The sequence below is a fragment of the Nomascus leucogenys genome, chromosome 11, assembly GCF_006542625.1.
Source record: "Nomascus leucogenys isolate Asia chromosome 11, Asia_NLE_v1, whole genome shotgun sequence".
NCBI classification, from domain to species: domain Eukaryota; kingdom Metazoa; phylum Chordata; class Mammalia; order Primates; family Hylobatidae; genus Nomascus; species Nomascus leucogenys.
This window is the reverse complement of record NC_044391.1, coordinates 62,258,868-62,277,380: the sequence shown is the minus strand read 5'-3', so window position 1 is coordinate 62,277,380 and position 18,513 is coordinate 62,258,868. Positions and strand designations below refer to the sequence as shown.

At 37.3% G+C, this 18,513-nt stretch overlaps 1 protein-coding gene across 1 annotated transcript in view; it reads right to left on the bottom strand.

Moving 5' to 3' along the window:
* Positions 1 to 18,513, bottom strand: part of PDZRN4 (PDZ domain containing ring finger 4) — a 138,540-nt gene that overhangs the window by 69,622 nt on the left and 50,405 nt on the right. The gene's annotated exons all lie outside the window — the stretch shown is intronic.

The following is an 18,513-nucleotide window of genomic DNA, read 5'->3' as shown; positions in this document are numbered from 1 at the left end:
TAAGATATTGTCAAATTTCCTCCATATTCATAATGTTTTAATCCAAGACCATGTTATTGCCCATGTGCATTTTATCCTAAATCCTCACTGTTTGAAGTGTGGTCTGTGAACCAGCAGCATCAGCATCACATGAAATATGATTAGAAATACAGAATTCCTGGCACTACCCTGGACCTACTGAATCAGAATTGGCATACTCACAAGATTCCGGCTTTATATTTATATTCACGGAAAGAAGCAATGCTCTAAAATTCCTCTGAATGGGTATGTTATGTCCCTGTGGATACTCACTTGTTTTAATTTATACCAATTCATGACTCTCCAAGGTAGCCCCGGACATTACAGAGAAAGAGGTGAAGTCTCCTTTTGTCCTCAGTCATTGCTTCTCAACAGGGGCAGAAACCATTGGCATTTGGGAGAGAAAAATTATTCTTTTTGTGGGACTCTCCTATGCCAGCTACCCAAGGGCCAGAAATGTTTCCCAACCTCTGTGGCTCCCAAAACACCTACACACTTTCCCTAACAACCTTGTGGGAAGCAAAACAGAACGCTTTCAAATAGTTGTCAATTTATTCCCCTAAAATGAGTCCTGATAACACAGCCTTTTAGCGGAAGTTGTGTTTTAATAAAGGACTCTAGAATCCTGAAACAGCTTTATGACTCTTGCCCCAGATGAATCAATAATGCTGGTTTTTGCAGATATGAAGAGCTATCTGGTGGCACAATACTGTGCCCAATATCCCTGAAATTATACCATTTCTAGACAGCTAACTAAGCCACCCGCCTGTTGGTGAGGCACTGATTAACTGTTACGCACCAGCAAACCCTTAGAGATCCCTGGGTGCCTAAAAAAGAAGCAAAAGAAGTCACTGAGTTGCAGCTGTAGAGAAACTGCTGACATTCAAATGAGCACATTCTCTCTCCCTGAGTAGACAAGGAATATGTGTGTGCTCAGAGCAAGTGTGGGGCGTTTTGGGGTAAACGATACAATGCCAGGTAGAAATCATCACGTCATGTACAGTCAGGCTTAATGACCTGGAGGAGCTAATTTACTCAATGGGCCCTAAAAGAGTTAATGTGCCTTCAAAAAATGAGCAATTAAGCTTCTTCACCAGCAAAATATGTCCCAATTCAGTTCTTGCTCTTGAATCACTAGTAAGAAACCCAAGGTGGAGATTTGACTGGGTGTTTACCAGTGTGAACGCATTCACTAATCTATGCATTCTCTGTGTGATTCTTTTTTCCATGAACTAAACTTGAAAAATTATCCCTGAGTTTTCACTGATACACCTTGGAATATCTGACTTGGGGCGCATGAGGGTATGTAGACATGAGACACCTATGGACATGATTACACTCATTCCTTTAGCTTCTGCTGTATGACAGGTGCTCAGGCCGGGGCCACTACTGTCTCCCCTGAGGATATGTAGACAGCAGATGATATAAGAAATCCCAGAATGAAAAAGCACAACATAAAATCTAGCCCCTTTCATTGAATAATATCATCCCCTATGTTTCATATTGTGGTCAGTATTTATACATTCCAGATTGTGGAAGATAATCAAGTGGTAGGTAAGACTGCTCTGTGAGAATTGATGCAGTAGGTAAAAATTGCTCTTTTTTCCTCAGCCTTCCTGCTTCACGATGTACCCTCAGTTTAGTGAAGATCTGTTCCTGCAGGATCCCACACCCTTCCCTCTCTGAAAAGAAATCTCAGTCACACAGTCTGTTATCAACTATTTATTTATTTATTTTTATTTTTTATTTTTTGAGATGGAGTCTCACTCTGTTGCCCAGGCTGGAGTACTGTGGCTTGATCTCAGCTCACCATAACCTCCGCCTCCCAGGTTCAATGATTCTCCTGCCTCAGCCTCCCAACTAGCTGGGATTACAGGCGCATGCCACCATGCCAGGCTAATTTTTGTATATTCAGTAGAGACAGCGTTCCACTATGTTGGCCAGGATGGTCTCTAACTCCTGACCTCATGATCTACCCTCCTCAGCCTCCCAAAGTGCTGGGATTGCAGGCATGAGCCACCACTCCTGGCCTTATCAACTATTTAATATATCTACTGGAACTGGGTCAACATGTTATCTTTTCCTATAAGCCTTGCATCAAGAGGAATCCCTGATAGTGGTAGAGTGAAATAAGACCACTTTTTTGAGACAACTTTATGCAATATCTGAACGTAAAGCGAAAAATTCGTGACCAGGGTTTCTTCCAGTCATACATTAAATTCTACTAATGCACAAAGTGTGTCAATAGGTAGTAGACAGATAAATGCCATTCATCTATTTTGTCCCCAAGACAAGACAAGGCTCATTTTTCCTCAGCCTTACATATTAATCTAGTCCTGGTGTTCAGAATGTTTGTTTGCTTTAGTGATCTTTGAAGCAACAAAGATTTTTAAAAAGTGAGATTCCTACTGATAATGATTATTTATCTGTGTTACTATAAGCTAAGTAGGATTGTTTTCGCAAAATCCAGAAGAGGATACTTTTTTTGAGGAAATATAAAAATTATTGAAAAGTATTTTAGGCTGTGAAATCATTATTGTAGTGCTTAGTATATGCAAACAATATTAGTGTTCATATGTCAAGATCAATGGCTATTTATTATATGACCTATATATTCATTTATTTATCATGAAATTTATATGCAAATTTCATTATTTTCTCTAAGAACAATCAAATACAATCTTAAAAAAAGGACAGTCAATGTAATCTCAAGATCTTACTTCCCTATTGGGGAATGCTCTTTTCTTCCAGTTATCATGCAGCTGACCTCTATTTTCATAAGCTATTTAATATCTCTCAAAGTAAAGAAGTCTATGACCTTTAAATGCTCTACTGCTACACATGATCCCTTAGAAAATGCAAGCATTGATGATACTAAACACATTTTTTTCACTTCACTTGAAGTTCATCAACATACCGTTAGCCCATCAAAAGGTCACCATTTTATATATTATGCCTTTCACAAGAAAAGAATAGCTTAATTGGGATTTTCTGGCAATTGCTCTGCTCAGTTATCATCAGTTGCAGCTAGAGAGAAGAATTACATGGGAAGAATATCTACAGTTAATCCTCTAGGAGAAGTTTGTTAACAATAGCAAAACTTCCTTTTTTTTTCAAGTGATTAGTTTTTAAACCAATAACAGATATTTGGTGTTTCATATTGCCATATCCTTACTTATTATTCTATTTCTTTACCACTATATTCTCTCTCTCCATCCCGCCTTCCCTTTTCTCCTCTTCTCTCTTACTCCTTTGTCTCAATCTTAAATTTAGTCTTGTACGGATGACATATAGTTTTTCATTGTTTTGTGAGATGAGACTAAAGATGAAGAAACCATCCATTAAAGGAGTCCCATTTAAAATAGGCAGTTAAGGGTAGATACCCAATATTTCTTGGTGTCCAGTAAAAGGTGGGAAGATCTTTTGCTAGAGGAATACAGATGAGTTGATTTTCAGGAGAAAATATGAATATGGTTAGGAGCAAAACCGAGGGAAGAGGGTGCAAGGTAACTTGCTTACTGAAAAAAATACCCATGTGTTATGGGGTTTGAGTTTGCATGCAGAAGGATTTTAAGAAAGAGCAATTTGATTTAAGCATACCATAGGAAAAGAGCCTTTTTCCAAAAGGGTTGTTAAATCGAATGATTGAGAGGATAGGGTGTCATAACAAACGGGAGTAGTATATGCAATAATTTCCTCTATTGCCATAACTTCTGGCATTTTGATAGCTGTGGCCCAGACTGATTTGGTTCCATTGTAACCGGGCAACTAGCGTACAACTGAAAAGATTCCTGCGATTGATATTTGATAAGAGGCTAGTAGTCCCAGGGTGGGAAGATTGGATTCTGAAATGATGATTAAGCCACCGGACTTGACGTCAAGTGAAAAAGCAGACACATTATGCAAGAAGAGGTTATCAGAATTGGCAACAGCAAAAAAAGAGGAAAGGATGATGCCAATGAGAGAAATTCTAGGATAAACAGTGACATGTGGTTGTCCCGAGACAAACTAAATGTAGGATTAGAAAAAAAGTGGAGAGAGTAGTCTCAATCATTCTTAATCATATGAAACTCGAAGCAGTTATAAGATATATATTCAAATGAATTAACAGGTAAACAGATGATAGGAAACTACAAGAAAAATTGATCATAGGAAACCATTTTCTGAGAAGGTCTTCGCCTCATCCCTGCACTTATCAATTCAGATCAGCACAGACAAATATCCTTAAAGATTATATATTCAAGTGATGGCTTGTAATAAACACATGTAAATTTTTAGATACAAAAATAATTATCCTGTTTCTAAAAAGTTATTATTTCCCATTATATTGATAGCATAATCTTAAGTGGATAAAGAAAACGCAATCACTTTTCAGTGATCAATGTAAAAGATGTGCGAATACATTTCTTGTGGCAGATGGGCTAATTAATCCATAAGCAACTTGTGAATGTTAAGTAAAGAAGAGGGCTTTTCATATGTAAACCATATCATAGTAATGTTTGATGAAGCTTCTGTTTAATGAATAATCTACCCTTTTGGATATACTGCAAAATCTGGGCCACTCTTCAATAACTTCCCGAGAGTGCCTAGTGGCCTCAGCTTGGATTTGAGCTGTTTCCCTTTGATTATTCCTCCAAATCCAACCACATGCAAAATTTTCTTGGATATCAGAAAACAAACAGCCTTTTTGGATTTTCTTTTGAAGTGCTAACAAGTGCATGAATAACTCAGTCGCTCTGGTGAGAAAACATTTCTAGAGTCAGCTGTTTGAGAATGATGAGGGTTTCCAAACCTCCAGGCCTCTTATGAGAAATAAGGGCTTCTAAGCATCTGTGGCTTTCAAGGGAGAATAAATTTAAGAATGCGCCATAAAAGAAGCATAGAATTCCAAGGATTATGGACAATTGATATAACCGAATTTGAAATTGAGGATAAGTATAAAATACTTGCGTATTATGATTCTGGTTGGACACGATCGTGTACCTAGTTAGTCTACAAGATCTCCCACCCTCACTAGTGACTGTGGAATTAATTTTGACTGAAGTCCCTAAGTGAAGCAGAGTAAATTCTCTATTCGATAGTTAGGGAGGTGTTGCCAAAGCACAATCTAGTAACATTTTACAGAAGGAAGAAACAATATTTAAATTGCTGCTAAAATGTTTGGTAGAGAAGGAATTTCAGATAATCTGAACCCTATATTCACCAAAACACTTGTCATATACAATCTTCAAATTGATTTTAAGAAATTTCAGCTCACTGTTTTTTTTTTTCCAAAACTTTGGTATGATTGACTCTATTTGAACATTGTTATATTAATGGAATATAGCAAAGTGTAAAACATTTATAATAAAAAGAAGTCACATAATAGGAATCTGCAAAATTGTATGAAGGAAACCTGACTAACATTAACTTCGACCTTTAAAAAAAGGTTATCAACGAACGAAACAAACAGCGATATGTAGGTTTGTGTTCTTCGTATAATTTCAGAACCTAAGTACATAGGAAATGTTAGATCGTATCAACCCCGAAGTCCATTTAGTCCAGTGTTCTGCTTTGGACAGTCCTATAATTGGATTTTTGGAAGAGAATATGGTGATTATTCCATGTGACACAATGAGCAGACTTATCCTAAAGTGATCCTGGGGCTTCTTCTGCTTGTCTATCTGGACAGTGAGAGACTGGGAGCTTCATTTCCCTGGGTATGGGGTGTTGCAGCTTCCCTTAGCTCCAAAATCCCCAGGGACTTTGCCAGGCAGCTGGCTTTCTCAGACAAATGAAAATAAGTGATCCCTAACCCAGGCAGCCTGAACCTCCAGTAGTCTGTTCCCTTACTGACAATGTTCCCTAGAAGAGAGAACAACAATAGGGTGGGATCCCTCTGTTGAAATACAGATCCAACGCGGGGGTGGAGCCAAGATGGCCGAATAGAAACAGCTCCGGTCTCCAGCTCCCAGCCTGTGCGATACAGAAGACGGGTGATTTCTGCGTTTCTGTTTGAAATACAGATCCACCGCATGCCCACACTTTCTGGTCCCGTGCTTGACTGTGTCTTGCTGATTCCTGACTTGTGTGTTTCCTTAATAAAGACTGTTGCCTAACCTATAACTTGTGACATTTTGGGATTTGCCTCTACCAATCTGATTTAACACAACACCCATTTGCAACCTAAGATAATTGAACGCATTGAAAAATGCTTACATATGTAACAGTGTTGAATTGAGGACTCCCAGCACCCCAATGAGCTATTTTAAAAGCCTATTATTACATTTAGTTAATAGATTGTGACACTGAGGTCACGACAATAGTCCAGTATGTTGTTTCTGATCCCTTCTACAGAGCACTTTGATGGTAAGACATTCTCAAATGCAAGCAAGACTCATTTTTAATTTTTCATATGAAGAGGTTATGGATCCATTATTTGTGAGCTTATCCAAACTGTTCCTGAACCAATGAATAATTTTGGTTATAGGTAATCTTGAGGATGTATCTGTCACAATTGCTTTTTCCTTTCATTATCTTTTCCTTGTTTTGTATTTTCTCTTCCTTTCCTTGTTCCCACTGTCACACTTCTCTTTTAAGCTTTCCCATCAAAGCATTTAACACCTTTGAAGAGTGTATATTTATATGAATTTTTCCTATAATTAAGAAATGTGTTATGATATGTTCTGGTTCTTACTGAGGAAAACAAACTAAAATGCACACAACATAGTTTTATTAACCTCTTTATAAATAAGTTTATTTCCCCTCACCTTAATGAAAGAAATGGAAGTCTCTGCTTTTTGGCACATGAGTTGGTTGTCTTTGGTTTGTCTTTCAGATCCACAATCTGCTGTTTGTACCCAGCTCTGTGTCTTGGCAACCCTGCCTCACCCAGGATCTCTACTGTTTTTTTGTTTGGTTAAGTCAATGGTTAGAGAGTATTACAGGTCTTTAGCCAGTCCCCAAGACTCTAGCTCTTGCTTGGCTCTGCTCACAATCCTGACTCACTTTCCCTCTCCAGGTCTATAGGTAGTAAGAACGTCTCTCTCTCTTGCTATTCCCTAGGTTCTTTATCTTAACTCTGCTCATGCATTTGTAAGTTGTTCCATCATTAAACTTTCTTCAATTTAATGCTTTGATTATGCTATTGGTTTTCTTCTGGGACCCTGACTGATATAATTAAGCATGAAACTCTTCTGATTTTAACAAAAATGTGGCAAGAGCTAAAATTCATTATCTTTGCAAATTAACTTTACTATCAAAAGTAGTTGCATCTAAAATGCGATTATGAGTTTGTCAGATTTAGCAAATTTACACATTTTTAAGGGAGATTTAAAATATAACTTTTATTGAGATCATAGAATAAGTTTAAAGTATTTATATAGTTGTTTGATGTGTACAGTTATTTTGTACAATATCCCTGCTATGATTTGAATGTGTCCCTCAAAGTTCACATGTTAGAAACTTAATCCCCAATGCAACAGTGTTGAGACATGAAAACGTTAAGAGGTGATTAGTTTATAAGAGCTCTGCACTCATGGATGGATTAATGCTATTATCACATGAGTGGGTTCCTGATAAAACAATGTGTTTGCTCTCCTTCCCATCCCTTTTCCTCTCTGGCATTCTCTCTTGCCATGTGGTGCCTTCCACCATGTTATGACACAGAAAGAAGGCCTTTGCCAGATGCTGGCACCTTGATATTGAACTTAACACCCTCGAGAACTGTGAGAAAGACATTTTTAAAAATTATAAATTGCCCAGCCTGTGGTATTCTGTTATAGCAGCAGAAAGCAAACTATGACAATCCCTCCATTTGGGTTTGTCTAATGTTTGTCTTGATTAGACTCAGGTTATATATTTATGTATTTTGAGCAGGAATGTCCAGAAGTGGTGGTGTGTCCTTTTCAGCCTATCTTATCAGGAGGCATGTAATGTTTATTTGTCTGTTATTGGTGATGTTAACATTTATGACTTGATAAGAGAGAGAGAGAAAGAGACAGAGAGAGAGAGAGAGAGAGAGAGAAAGAGATTGAGAATCTAAAGCAAATGTAAAGTGTTAATTAATGTTAAAATTTGGGGAGCCTAGGTGGACGATATTTGAGAATTTTTACACTATTCTTGGAACTTAAAATTATTATTTTTATTCTTATAATTTTTTGATGTCTGAAACTGAAAAAAATAAAATGTTTCAACATATTGTTATATTTATTATTAGTTAAAAATAGATTCATGCTGTAATCATTTAGAGTTCACAAATAATTATAAGGAATTGATAGATGAACAGCTTCCTGTAGAGTTTGTTTCTGTTGCATATCTCTAGAAAAACAAATTCCTACTCTGCTATGAATGTCTTTTTTTCTCTGTGTGCACATGCACACACACACACACATATCCCTACAAGCAAAAAACACAGATCTGTGTCACCAACTTTATCTTTGTCATAACAATTCATCTGCTGAATATCACCTGACATCCTGCTCTCCAAGCTGAGTTATTTAAAAAGATAGATGGCTGCCTCCTGGCTAATTGTGGGAGTTCTTTCATTACCACAAAAAGACTTTTTATATCTCGAGTGACTCTATACACAGTGAAAAATGACTCAAATCTTTGGAGAAGATCCCACTGATGAAATGGTTGGATAACAACTACTTACTGACCTTTTACTTCCTAACATAATACTAAACTGATGTAGGTGATTATTAACAAACCTATTCACTGAGTTCTGACATATCAGATCCAAGTATTTAAAACATAACAAGGAATTCAGATGTAGACAAAATTTTCTGTAACAGGTCTAAGGATATAAAGGCATAAGGCATATATACAGTAAACACTTGAAATAAACTCAAATTATTTCATTGGGAAAAAAATGTCATTATCATTAAACAACTCAGGTTTCTTAAAAAAAAAATCCTGCAAACAACATCAACAACTGAGGATTTGGACAGAGCTATTCATCTTTCATATCCATTGAACAAGAGGAAATGTGCTCTTAGCCCTTGGACAAGATCTTTTTTGTCTCATCTTTGTGATGAGAGCATAAAAGGATGTAGAAATCAACCTTGCAGCTTAGCCATACTAGCACGAGCTAGAAAATACCTATTTGTTAAATAAAAGAAGTAAATTGTACCACATAAAGGAATAGGAGACAGTGAATTATTTACAACAGGGCGTCTGTCATAACAAGAAAGAAGATGGTAAAGTATCTTCACCAGAGGTTCATTGTACCCTATCTGAGAGCAACATAACACTTCACTATTTAAACGCTTCTGTACAAAACGCACTGAATCATAAGAAACTGGCAATTGTGTTTAGTGCTGTAGTTTCAGGGCCTAAAAATGTGCTTGGCACATACTTGAAAATAATTATGTGTTAAATACTCTTTCATATATTTCTTTATCAAGAACCATGTTTAAACAAATATGATTGCACTTGTCACTAAGATCACCAGTGTTCACAATGCAAACTGCATTACATTCACTTCCCAGCTCCATTCTGTAGCCCAGTTGTCCACATTATTCCTTTGACTTAAATGTATTATACAAATGATTTCTGAGTGGCAAGCAAAGGTCAGGGCTGCTCTGCTCTTAAACCCCTCAATGCCCTGCCATTCATTGTTGTAGCAGAAAAGAGCATCAATGTGGGAATCACTCAGAACTGGGCCTAAACACAGTTTTGGGGACTAGCTGTGTGACTTTGAGTAAGTTACTGAAACTCTCTGAGCCTCTACTTCTTCATGTGGAAAAGGGGATAATAACATCCACTCAGAGTTGCAGATAGGATCAAATAAAAACAAAGCTAGGGCAGCCGGCACAGTGCTACGATGGTGATCCATAACATTTCCTTCCCTCCCTCCTTCCTTCCTGGGTAACTCTTGAGTGACAGAGATGAGGCTACTCTCTGGGGATATGCATTACATTCCTGGCAGTGACAGTGACATTAATAGTAGTTCTCACTGAGTGAGCACTCACAGAGTACCAGGAGCTGAGCCAAGCCCTTGGCCTATATTATCTCAATCACATCCAAGAACAGTCATGGGAGGTAAGTATTTTATCCCCAATTGAAAGTTGTGGAAGCTGAGTGTAAATGAGTGTAACAGGCTGAGCAAGGAAAGACACCTGCTGTCACAATCTGGGAAAACAACATATACATCTATAATTGTAACCAAATCATAAAAGCTGAAAGGAAGGTATTAACAGCTCTGCAAGAGCACAGACGGCTAACTATGCCTTGGCTATTGGGATATGACTCCAGGACTTTGACGTTTGAGGTGGGTCTGATGAGATGAAGAACTTTATAAACTGCACAGATGGGAGAAAGGAGAGGAACCCCAGGGTTGAAGCATGAAAGAGTAAGTCCTCTGGGGACCATGAGAGGTCTGGGGTGACTGAGTCTTGGGGAAGAGGTTGTAGAGAAAGACAGCTTTAACGTAGATCCTAATGTCTTCCATGGGTCATGGTAAAGGATTTTTAAAAAATGCCTTTCATCTGAAAAGTAGTGTGGCCTCATTTAGGTTTAGGGGTATAAAACTTGGAAGGCTGTGGTGAGACATAACTGAATGGAGGCAGGGAAACCATTTAGGAAATTAGTGGGAAAAATGATGGGTACTTGGGTCAAGACAGGGACAGTGTGGATAGTCCAATAGGAGGAGGATGAAGAGAGCTATAAAATGGTATCCTGATGCTGCCATTCACATGGATTTCATTGGGACCTATGGATTCAGACCGGCAGATTTTCTATAACAGCCTAGCCTCGGTATCTATTCCCATCAATTAATCCACACTGTGCAGAAATACAAGCTGTAGAGGTTGAATTTTAAGTATATAAAGGCATTCCAAGTAGATGCTACCCATCCCTTGAAGACTTACATTTTCAGAGGTTATTTTAGATATCAAAATTCACTTCTTCCAATATTCTGAAACTCAACTTTTCTAGTTATTACCCACCTAGCCAATTGGGTAACTGTTTCACCATAAACACATTCAGTCTCTCTCTCTCTGTTTCTCTTTCTTTTTCGCACACACACACACACGCACAAACAAACATACACACTTATGCTTTCTAAGGTCCTCCACCTGCATCATTATACCTTTGTGTAGGATATAAACTTAGAAAGGTATGTTACCAAAGAGAATATATAGAAGTTGTGCAACATGGACATTAACATAAGAAAGTAGAACTTGTATGACATACAACTGTCCCTTTCAATACCAGCATTTTTAACTTAGTGCCTATGCAATGAATGGTATTTCACATCAGTTTGAAAGGACAGGACAAAATTTGAACAAGCAACCAGTTTCCTAGGAGAAGGAGGAGGCTTAAATCACTTTCAACAATCAATTCTGCCATTTGAATGCAGTTTGACATTTGTTGAGTTCAGTCGATGACATGAAATCACAGTAGAAAGGCCCAGCCCTAAGGGAAATTCACAAGCTTCTACATCCGCAAGTAAAACCACCTGAACTTGGTGCCCATAACCTTCCCAACACCATGCCCTTAACTTTCTCAAATTCATGGATTTAGAAAAGAAATATTTTGTTCTATACTAATGAAACGTAGATTGCTGCCTAAGGCAAAAAAAAAAAATAAATAAAGTAAGTGCACTTAAAATAGCAACTGATGCTATTTTCTGTAGAATAGTTGGAATTTGCCCCGGTAATTTCATTGACATGGTCGTCTCTAAGTGCACCTTAAAATAGATAATAATAACCACAACAGTAACAAAAATTTGTCGAGTGCTTACTATTTGTGTCACACATGCTGCTTTGTACTATCTGCCACTAGAGGTGCAGAAATTATTATATTCATCCTATAGATTAAAAAACTAAATAAGTTAAGCAACTTGCTGAAGATGACACCATGTGAAAAAATACCCAGGATTTTTCTATACATTCATATTAATTATTTTTAAACATCAATAAAATATTTAGCATAGAAGCTCTAAAACTTGAACAAGATGATTGGTTGGAAGTTTATTCTCCTATTTCCTTTTAGTAAATACAATAAGTAGTTCATAAGATTACAATTAAGTGGTGAATCAACTGCCTGATCCCCATTCATAACTATGTGGAAAATTGTACTAACTTATGTTCCCAGGACAAGAAAACTCCAGCTGCAAAGTGAAAAAAAAAATGTTTCTATGAAAAGAACAGGTTAGACAAAATGCTCTCCAAGGATTATCTCAGTTCCAAAAATGTATAATAATGTATGCATATGCATGAATAAGCGCTATTCTTGACACAGCTTAAAACTTCGGTAAAGAGAATCCCCCCCATTATTTTTTTAATATAAGTGAATCAGGAAAAGCTCAGAAAGGAGGTGACTTAGTGCCTGCCAATTTTCCAGCCTAGGCCACCTTTGTGGTAAAGCTGTTGCTGCCTTACAAAAATTCGGCAGCCCCCTGAGATAAGATAGGACAAAGTTCCAAGTGAAAAAGACCACCTGGGTTCTTACCTGCTTTTACCTTCATGGACACAATCACTATGAGTGATTCAAACAGGATTTCCCCAAGACAGCAGCTGGAGTGTGTGGAGAGTTGTAACCAACTGAAGGTTTCAGGTCTATCTGAGAGCATGCGTGTACAACGAGGCAGTAATAGTTGGGGCGGCACTTTCTGAAAACCATGTTTTACATGACACTATGGTTGCCTCAGCAAGCAAACACGACAGGGCAACAAAGTGGATGCATCTCCACCAAATAGAGTCATCACATCCTTAAATTTAAATTGCCACAACATTTTTCTATACTAATACTGTTGATTTTATTTAGCTTCATTTGGAAGAGTGGGGGAGAAGGGCACAGTTTTGTACATTTACTTCCTTCAAACAATTAACATCTGTATGCTTTTGAAATAATTTTCAGCAGATAAAACAATCCTGCCAAGGCCCAGTAAAAGCTCTCCATTGTTCCATGTCTGCACAAATTACTTTGCATCTCCGATGATTTTATGTACATTTAATCACTAAAGATTAATTACATGGCATACGGAAAGCAGTGAAACACTGCAGAGATAACTTCAGTTTAAGTGCACATGCAGCTAACTTGTGGCTTTTTAGAACAATTTTAATTAAAAGTACTAGAAGAATCATCGGGCTGAAAATATTAGGAGCTCTGGGATAGATGAGCTTAGCATAGCTAATTAATTGTATATTTAATCAAAGCAGCCTTTGGCTGTAATTAATAATCTATTTTCCTCTGGTAATAAATATTTAGTTCTGTAAAACAGAATGTATAATTTCCAGAATGTCATATGCACAGAAGAATGGGACAGAAAATAAGCATTTCCACACCAGCTTTCAAGCCAAGGTTGATTTCGTTGATTTAGAGAGGATGTTGTCTATATCTTTTTCATTCATTTTAAATGTCATCTCATAGTGGCAGCTTACAAATAGCTATCCCTGAGTGACTTGGACGTTTCAAAGGTGTAAAGAATAATCCAAAAGGAGAGACTAGTAGAATGCAAAATGAAGTCTGATTTTTTTTCTTGCACCGCTAAGATCTCATACTTTAGAGAACTTTGGGTAGCTCCATCTTAATACAAACGCTAGGACAGTTAGACTTGGCATTAAACAGTTCCTTCCCTTCACTTCCTTTTAAATGACTGAATGAGACTCAGAGCTTTTCAACTCTTACAACCTGGTAAAATGCTCAAATCACAAAGCAAAGTTAAAACACGCTCTGCAGCAACATGATGGCTTTTACTTTGAATAGTAAACACTCGTCCCCTCCCAATCTTCTCTACTCTTAAGGTATGCTATCCATGATAAGAATAGCATAATTTTGCTCTTCTGACCCTTTTCTTAATTTTTGTGAAAGAAACTCTCTAATGGGAGGTAGTCACGTGCTTTTCATATTATCTAATAGTTCTTTCTTCTCCTTGTCTTCTTGAAAGCAAGATTTAAATTCAAGGGTTTTACATATAAAAGAAATAAGATAATAAGTTAATCTTAGATGATAAGTTTTCCTTACTTTTTACAGATGTTTTAATGTGTAAAACTTAAAAATTAACTATCATATTGCCATTGCTGTTTTATTTTTTGAGACTGTTAAAGTAACAGGTGGGATTTAGAAGCTGTACATATTGAAGAACATGCATTTTGTATGCATCTGATGCAAGTGCTTGATACGCTAATCAATTCATAGCATAAATTCCATTTTTCTGGGGGTTATGTGGTCTTCATATGAATATGTATGAAAGAAACAAGTATAAATTAGGTTATTAAAATTATATCAAGTGAAAATGTTTTTATTCAGTCTATACTGGGTGTTAATAAAGGTCTAGGAACCAGATACAGAATAGAATAAAACACAGAGGCAAAAATTTGCAGGTTTCACAAAGGCCACCAGTAATAACATATGATCAGAAGTAGCTCTTATTAAGTACATGATAATGTATTCAATGCTTAATCAGTTTATAACATAATGTGTAATTTCCAATGACAACAAAAGTATTAAAGACAATGATCCTAAAAACTACAGAAGATAGTCTTGCCTTTTTTAGAATTGTGCCTTAGTTGGCTACTCTTGACACAGGCTCTCCCAGTGATCCACTAAAGTTATCTATGAAGGCACAGGCAAAAAACATTCACCCTGACAGGGAAAGCCAGTATTCATGGTTTTTGTTTTTATTTGTTTGTTTGTTTGTTTTTGAGATGGAGTCTCACTCTGTGGCCCAGGCTGGAGTGCAGTGGCACGATCTTGGCTCACTGCAACCTCCACCTCACAGGTTCAAGCGATTCTCCTGCCTCAGCCTCCTAAGCAGCTGGGTCTACAGGCGTGCGCCACCACACCAGGATAATTTTTTGTATTTTTAGTAGAGACAGGGTTTCACTGTGTTAGCCAGGATGGTCTCAATCTCCTGACCTCGTGATCCACCCACCTCGGCCTCCCAAAGTGCTGGAATTACAGGCATGAGCCACCGCGCCCGGCCAGGATTCATGGTTACCTTATTTGTCCCAATTTTCACAGAATTTTTCACTTACTAATTAGACTCGATTGACAGTTTAGACCACTTTCTCTGAGGACTCATACATTGGGATAAAATGGGCATGCAGGATGTGTGTGTAATTTAACAGCTACCCCACTGGACACTCAGCACTGTGGCAGATGTGCTACTACACTGTAGGGAACCCTCAGAGACCCTGGCAGTGCTCATGCTTACCTTGAAATGTTCTGTGCTACTTAGAGTACGGAAGCCTCCTCTGCTCTGTCTTGTTGGAACCCACAAAAGATTATTCTAATGACTCAGATGTGAATCTGAGTTATGTACTCCTAGGGCTGAGAAGATAGACTTTGAAGGGTGAGAGTGCACCAATAGTTAGAAAATGGGAATTTCTTGAAATGCGTGGGGAGAATTGCATAGTAGAAGTTCAAAGTAGAGGACCTTGTTCCAGCCTGGATGACAAAGTGAGATCCCCTCTCTAAAATCATTAAGCCAATAAATTAATAAATCAATAAAACAAAGGATGTTGAAGAGCAACCAGCCTCAAGACAAGAGAGTCTTGGAACACTGAGGAACTCATGAGGAGGTGCTCCTGTGGGGGAGATAACATATAATAAATGCAATAATAAATATAAAACATATTATAATATATAATATATGCACATATATAAAGAGTAATTAATATGTGAGAGTAGGAAGTCAACAAAATACACAAATTATTTCTAAATACTTTGTAATCGACATGGCATTCCAAATAATTTTCTTTCAATGTTTGTCTGCAAATAATCATGGCACATTTAGACATGCTGAGAAAGCATGCTTGCAAATTTTTGGATGGTATAGATTTGAAGGAGCAGAATACTATACACAAAAAGCCTTGGATTCATTGTCAGAAGACTTAAATAGTCATTCTAGTTTCACCACTTGCTACCAATGGATACCTGGAGAAAAGTCTCTCAAGCTCTGGAAACTTCAATCCATGGTAAGTTTCAAGCACATGTGAACTCATCACAGATGACGGGAGTTAGTCTTGATATCTGCAATCTATTTGGCAATTTATACGTTAATTATCACACCAATATTTATCTCACTGCTCACAGGGATTTTAAGTATTATCCACATCTTAAATAAGAGGCGAATATTGGTTTAATTGATTTTTTTTTTACCAAGGTCACACAACAAGCAGTAAAGCTGAGATTAAAAGTCTTGACTTTTAATGCCCAGATTAGTTAATTAATCACTATACAGGATATAGGAAATGGTTGTTAATTTAAACTCAAATATATTCTCAGCAAAATTACTTATCAAAGAAGTCAATGATAAGAAGCTAGAATCTATTATTGATTCTCAAGTTCTAATGACTATATTTGATTTGAGTATTAATAGAAACCAGAGCCCAGAACTATGGCTGAATTTGGCCCTTGTGAAATACCCAATTTTCAGGTTATGGCTAATTGGTGTCAACATTAAAGTTTTACTGATGTCCTAGTCTTATCAAATGACAGCTTCACAAGGTAAGAGTTCTCTTTTGGAAAAAAAAACCTGGAAATCTCAGTAAAATATTTAAGCTTTATGAAGTCTAAATCTTTCAAAATAAAATAATAAATTTAGTTTAGAGAAGGGCGAGTTGACTGCCCCTCATTGCTTATACTAAACACTGCATGTAAAGCGCTGAGATTCCAAACATAGAGGTAAGTTCATCTACTGCTCCATTACCCTCATGATTACTCTAATACAAGGTGCACAGAGAGGAGCAGCTGTGGGAATTATTTCCTAAGTGACTGAACTGCTTGTTGAATATTGCTAGAACCTTTAGTCTGGGATTTCTTAACTGCGGTACTGTTGGCATTTTGGGCTGGATAATTCTTTGTTGTAGGAGGCTATCTTCTGCAGTAAGGATGTTTAGCAGCATCCCTGGCCTGTACCCACTAGATGTCAGAAGCACACCTCTGCCCCCACCCAGAACATCTCCAAAAATGTCTACAGAGAGTGCCAAATATCCCCTAGGCTAGCAGAGGTGTCCAACCTTTTGGCTTCCCTGGGCTACACTGGGAGAAGAATTGTCTTGGGCCACACATAAAATACACTAACACTAACAATAGCTGATGAGCTAAAAAAAAATCTCAAAAAATAACCTCATAATTTAAGAAAGTTTACAAATTTGTTTTAAGAAAGTTTATGCATTTGTGATGGGCCACTTTCAAAGCTGTCCTGGGCCATATGCAGCCCATGGACCATGGGTTAGACAAACGGTGCCCTAGAGGGTGAGATCACATCCACTTGAGAACATTTACTTTAGGCTTCCTTTGAGTCACAAATTACTCCATTAAGATTGAAGAATGCTGGATCTAATCGGGACCTGGGTTTCCTATAAGAGAGATAAAACACTATAACACAGAAGTTGAAGGATAGAGCTTCACCTCTGTTTCATGGATTATTGTTTGCAGTTTATATTTTAGAGGAAAAACTTGACTTGGATTATATCTGAATAAAATAGCAAGGAATATTATTTAACAGAGCTTCATTTTTTTTTCCCTCCAGCCAGGAAAAGTTAACTGTGATGGTTGTGGTTCTTCCACTACGGCATTGTCCTGGTGTACAGCCTCAGAAGCTGTCACTGTCTATCAGTGACTGCATGCCAGGTTTCTTGAGTTGCCATTAATGAGATAAAATTATTCTTTGATGGCAGTGGCCATATGACAAGGATTGAGAAGACAAGGATCCCTGGATTCCAGAGGATTTTCACTTAGTTATTTCAACAAATAGTGTGTTTCAATAAATTTTCCTTCTAGATCTTATTTTCTATCTCTTATTTAATATTGTAATTTCCTCTAAACTTGCTTTCCAAATCCTTCTGAAGTAGTGATAACCTCAAGTATAACATTTGACTCTAATGCACACCCTAATAAATAATAACGTAAACACCGTTAATATGCACTGAAAACTGTTCGAGATTCCATATGCTCTTCTAAAAATGCTCTGCTTCATGTTGATTATCCATACATTTCAATGACTTGGGTCAGGATTTAGGATGCTGGATAATGGAATGTGGAGGAGATGGCAGAGTATAGTTTTGCACAGCTAAAAGGCAGTGAGACATTGCCAGATTAAAATAATACTTTGTAACATTTGTTCTGAAAATAGTACTTGACTATTTGGTGCTCCTGACATGATTGCATACTGTTATTTTGGATGCCTATGGAAAGAAACACAGCAGACTCATTGCTTATTCATTCATTCATATGTAATGCATTTCTTTCTAGATTTAAAAAGGATACATACATATGTATTTTCAAAAAGGCTATAAAAGTCAATTACTATGTTTACCCAATGAAGAACTACTTTCTTAAGTTTAGAACTCCAATTTGGGAAAATTCTCACTTTAAGAAGCAGTAGACATTTTCCATCTTTCCTCATTAAGGGTGACTGAGCATGATATGGAAAGAGGTGATCAAGTGTGACAGAATCTGCTTTGTCTATACCAGTTGCTTCCACTATAATTTTAATTGCTAGATATCAGAGCTTCAGATACTTCAACTAGATATCAAGAGGCAAGCCTTATGAATTAAAGA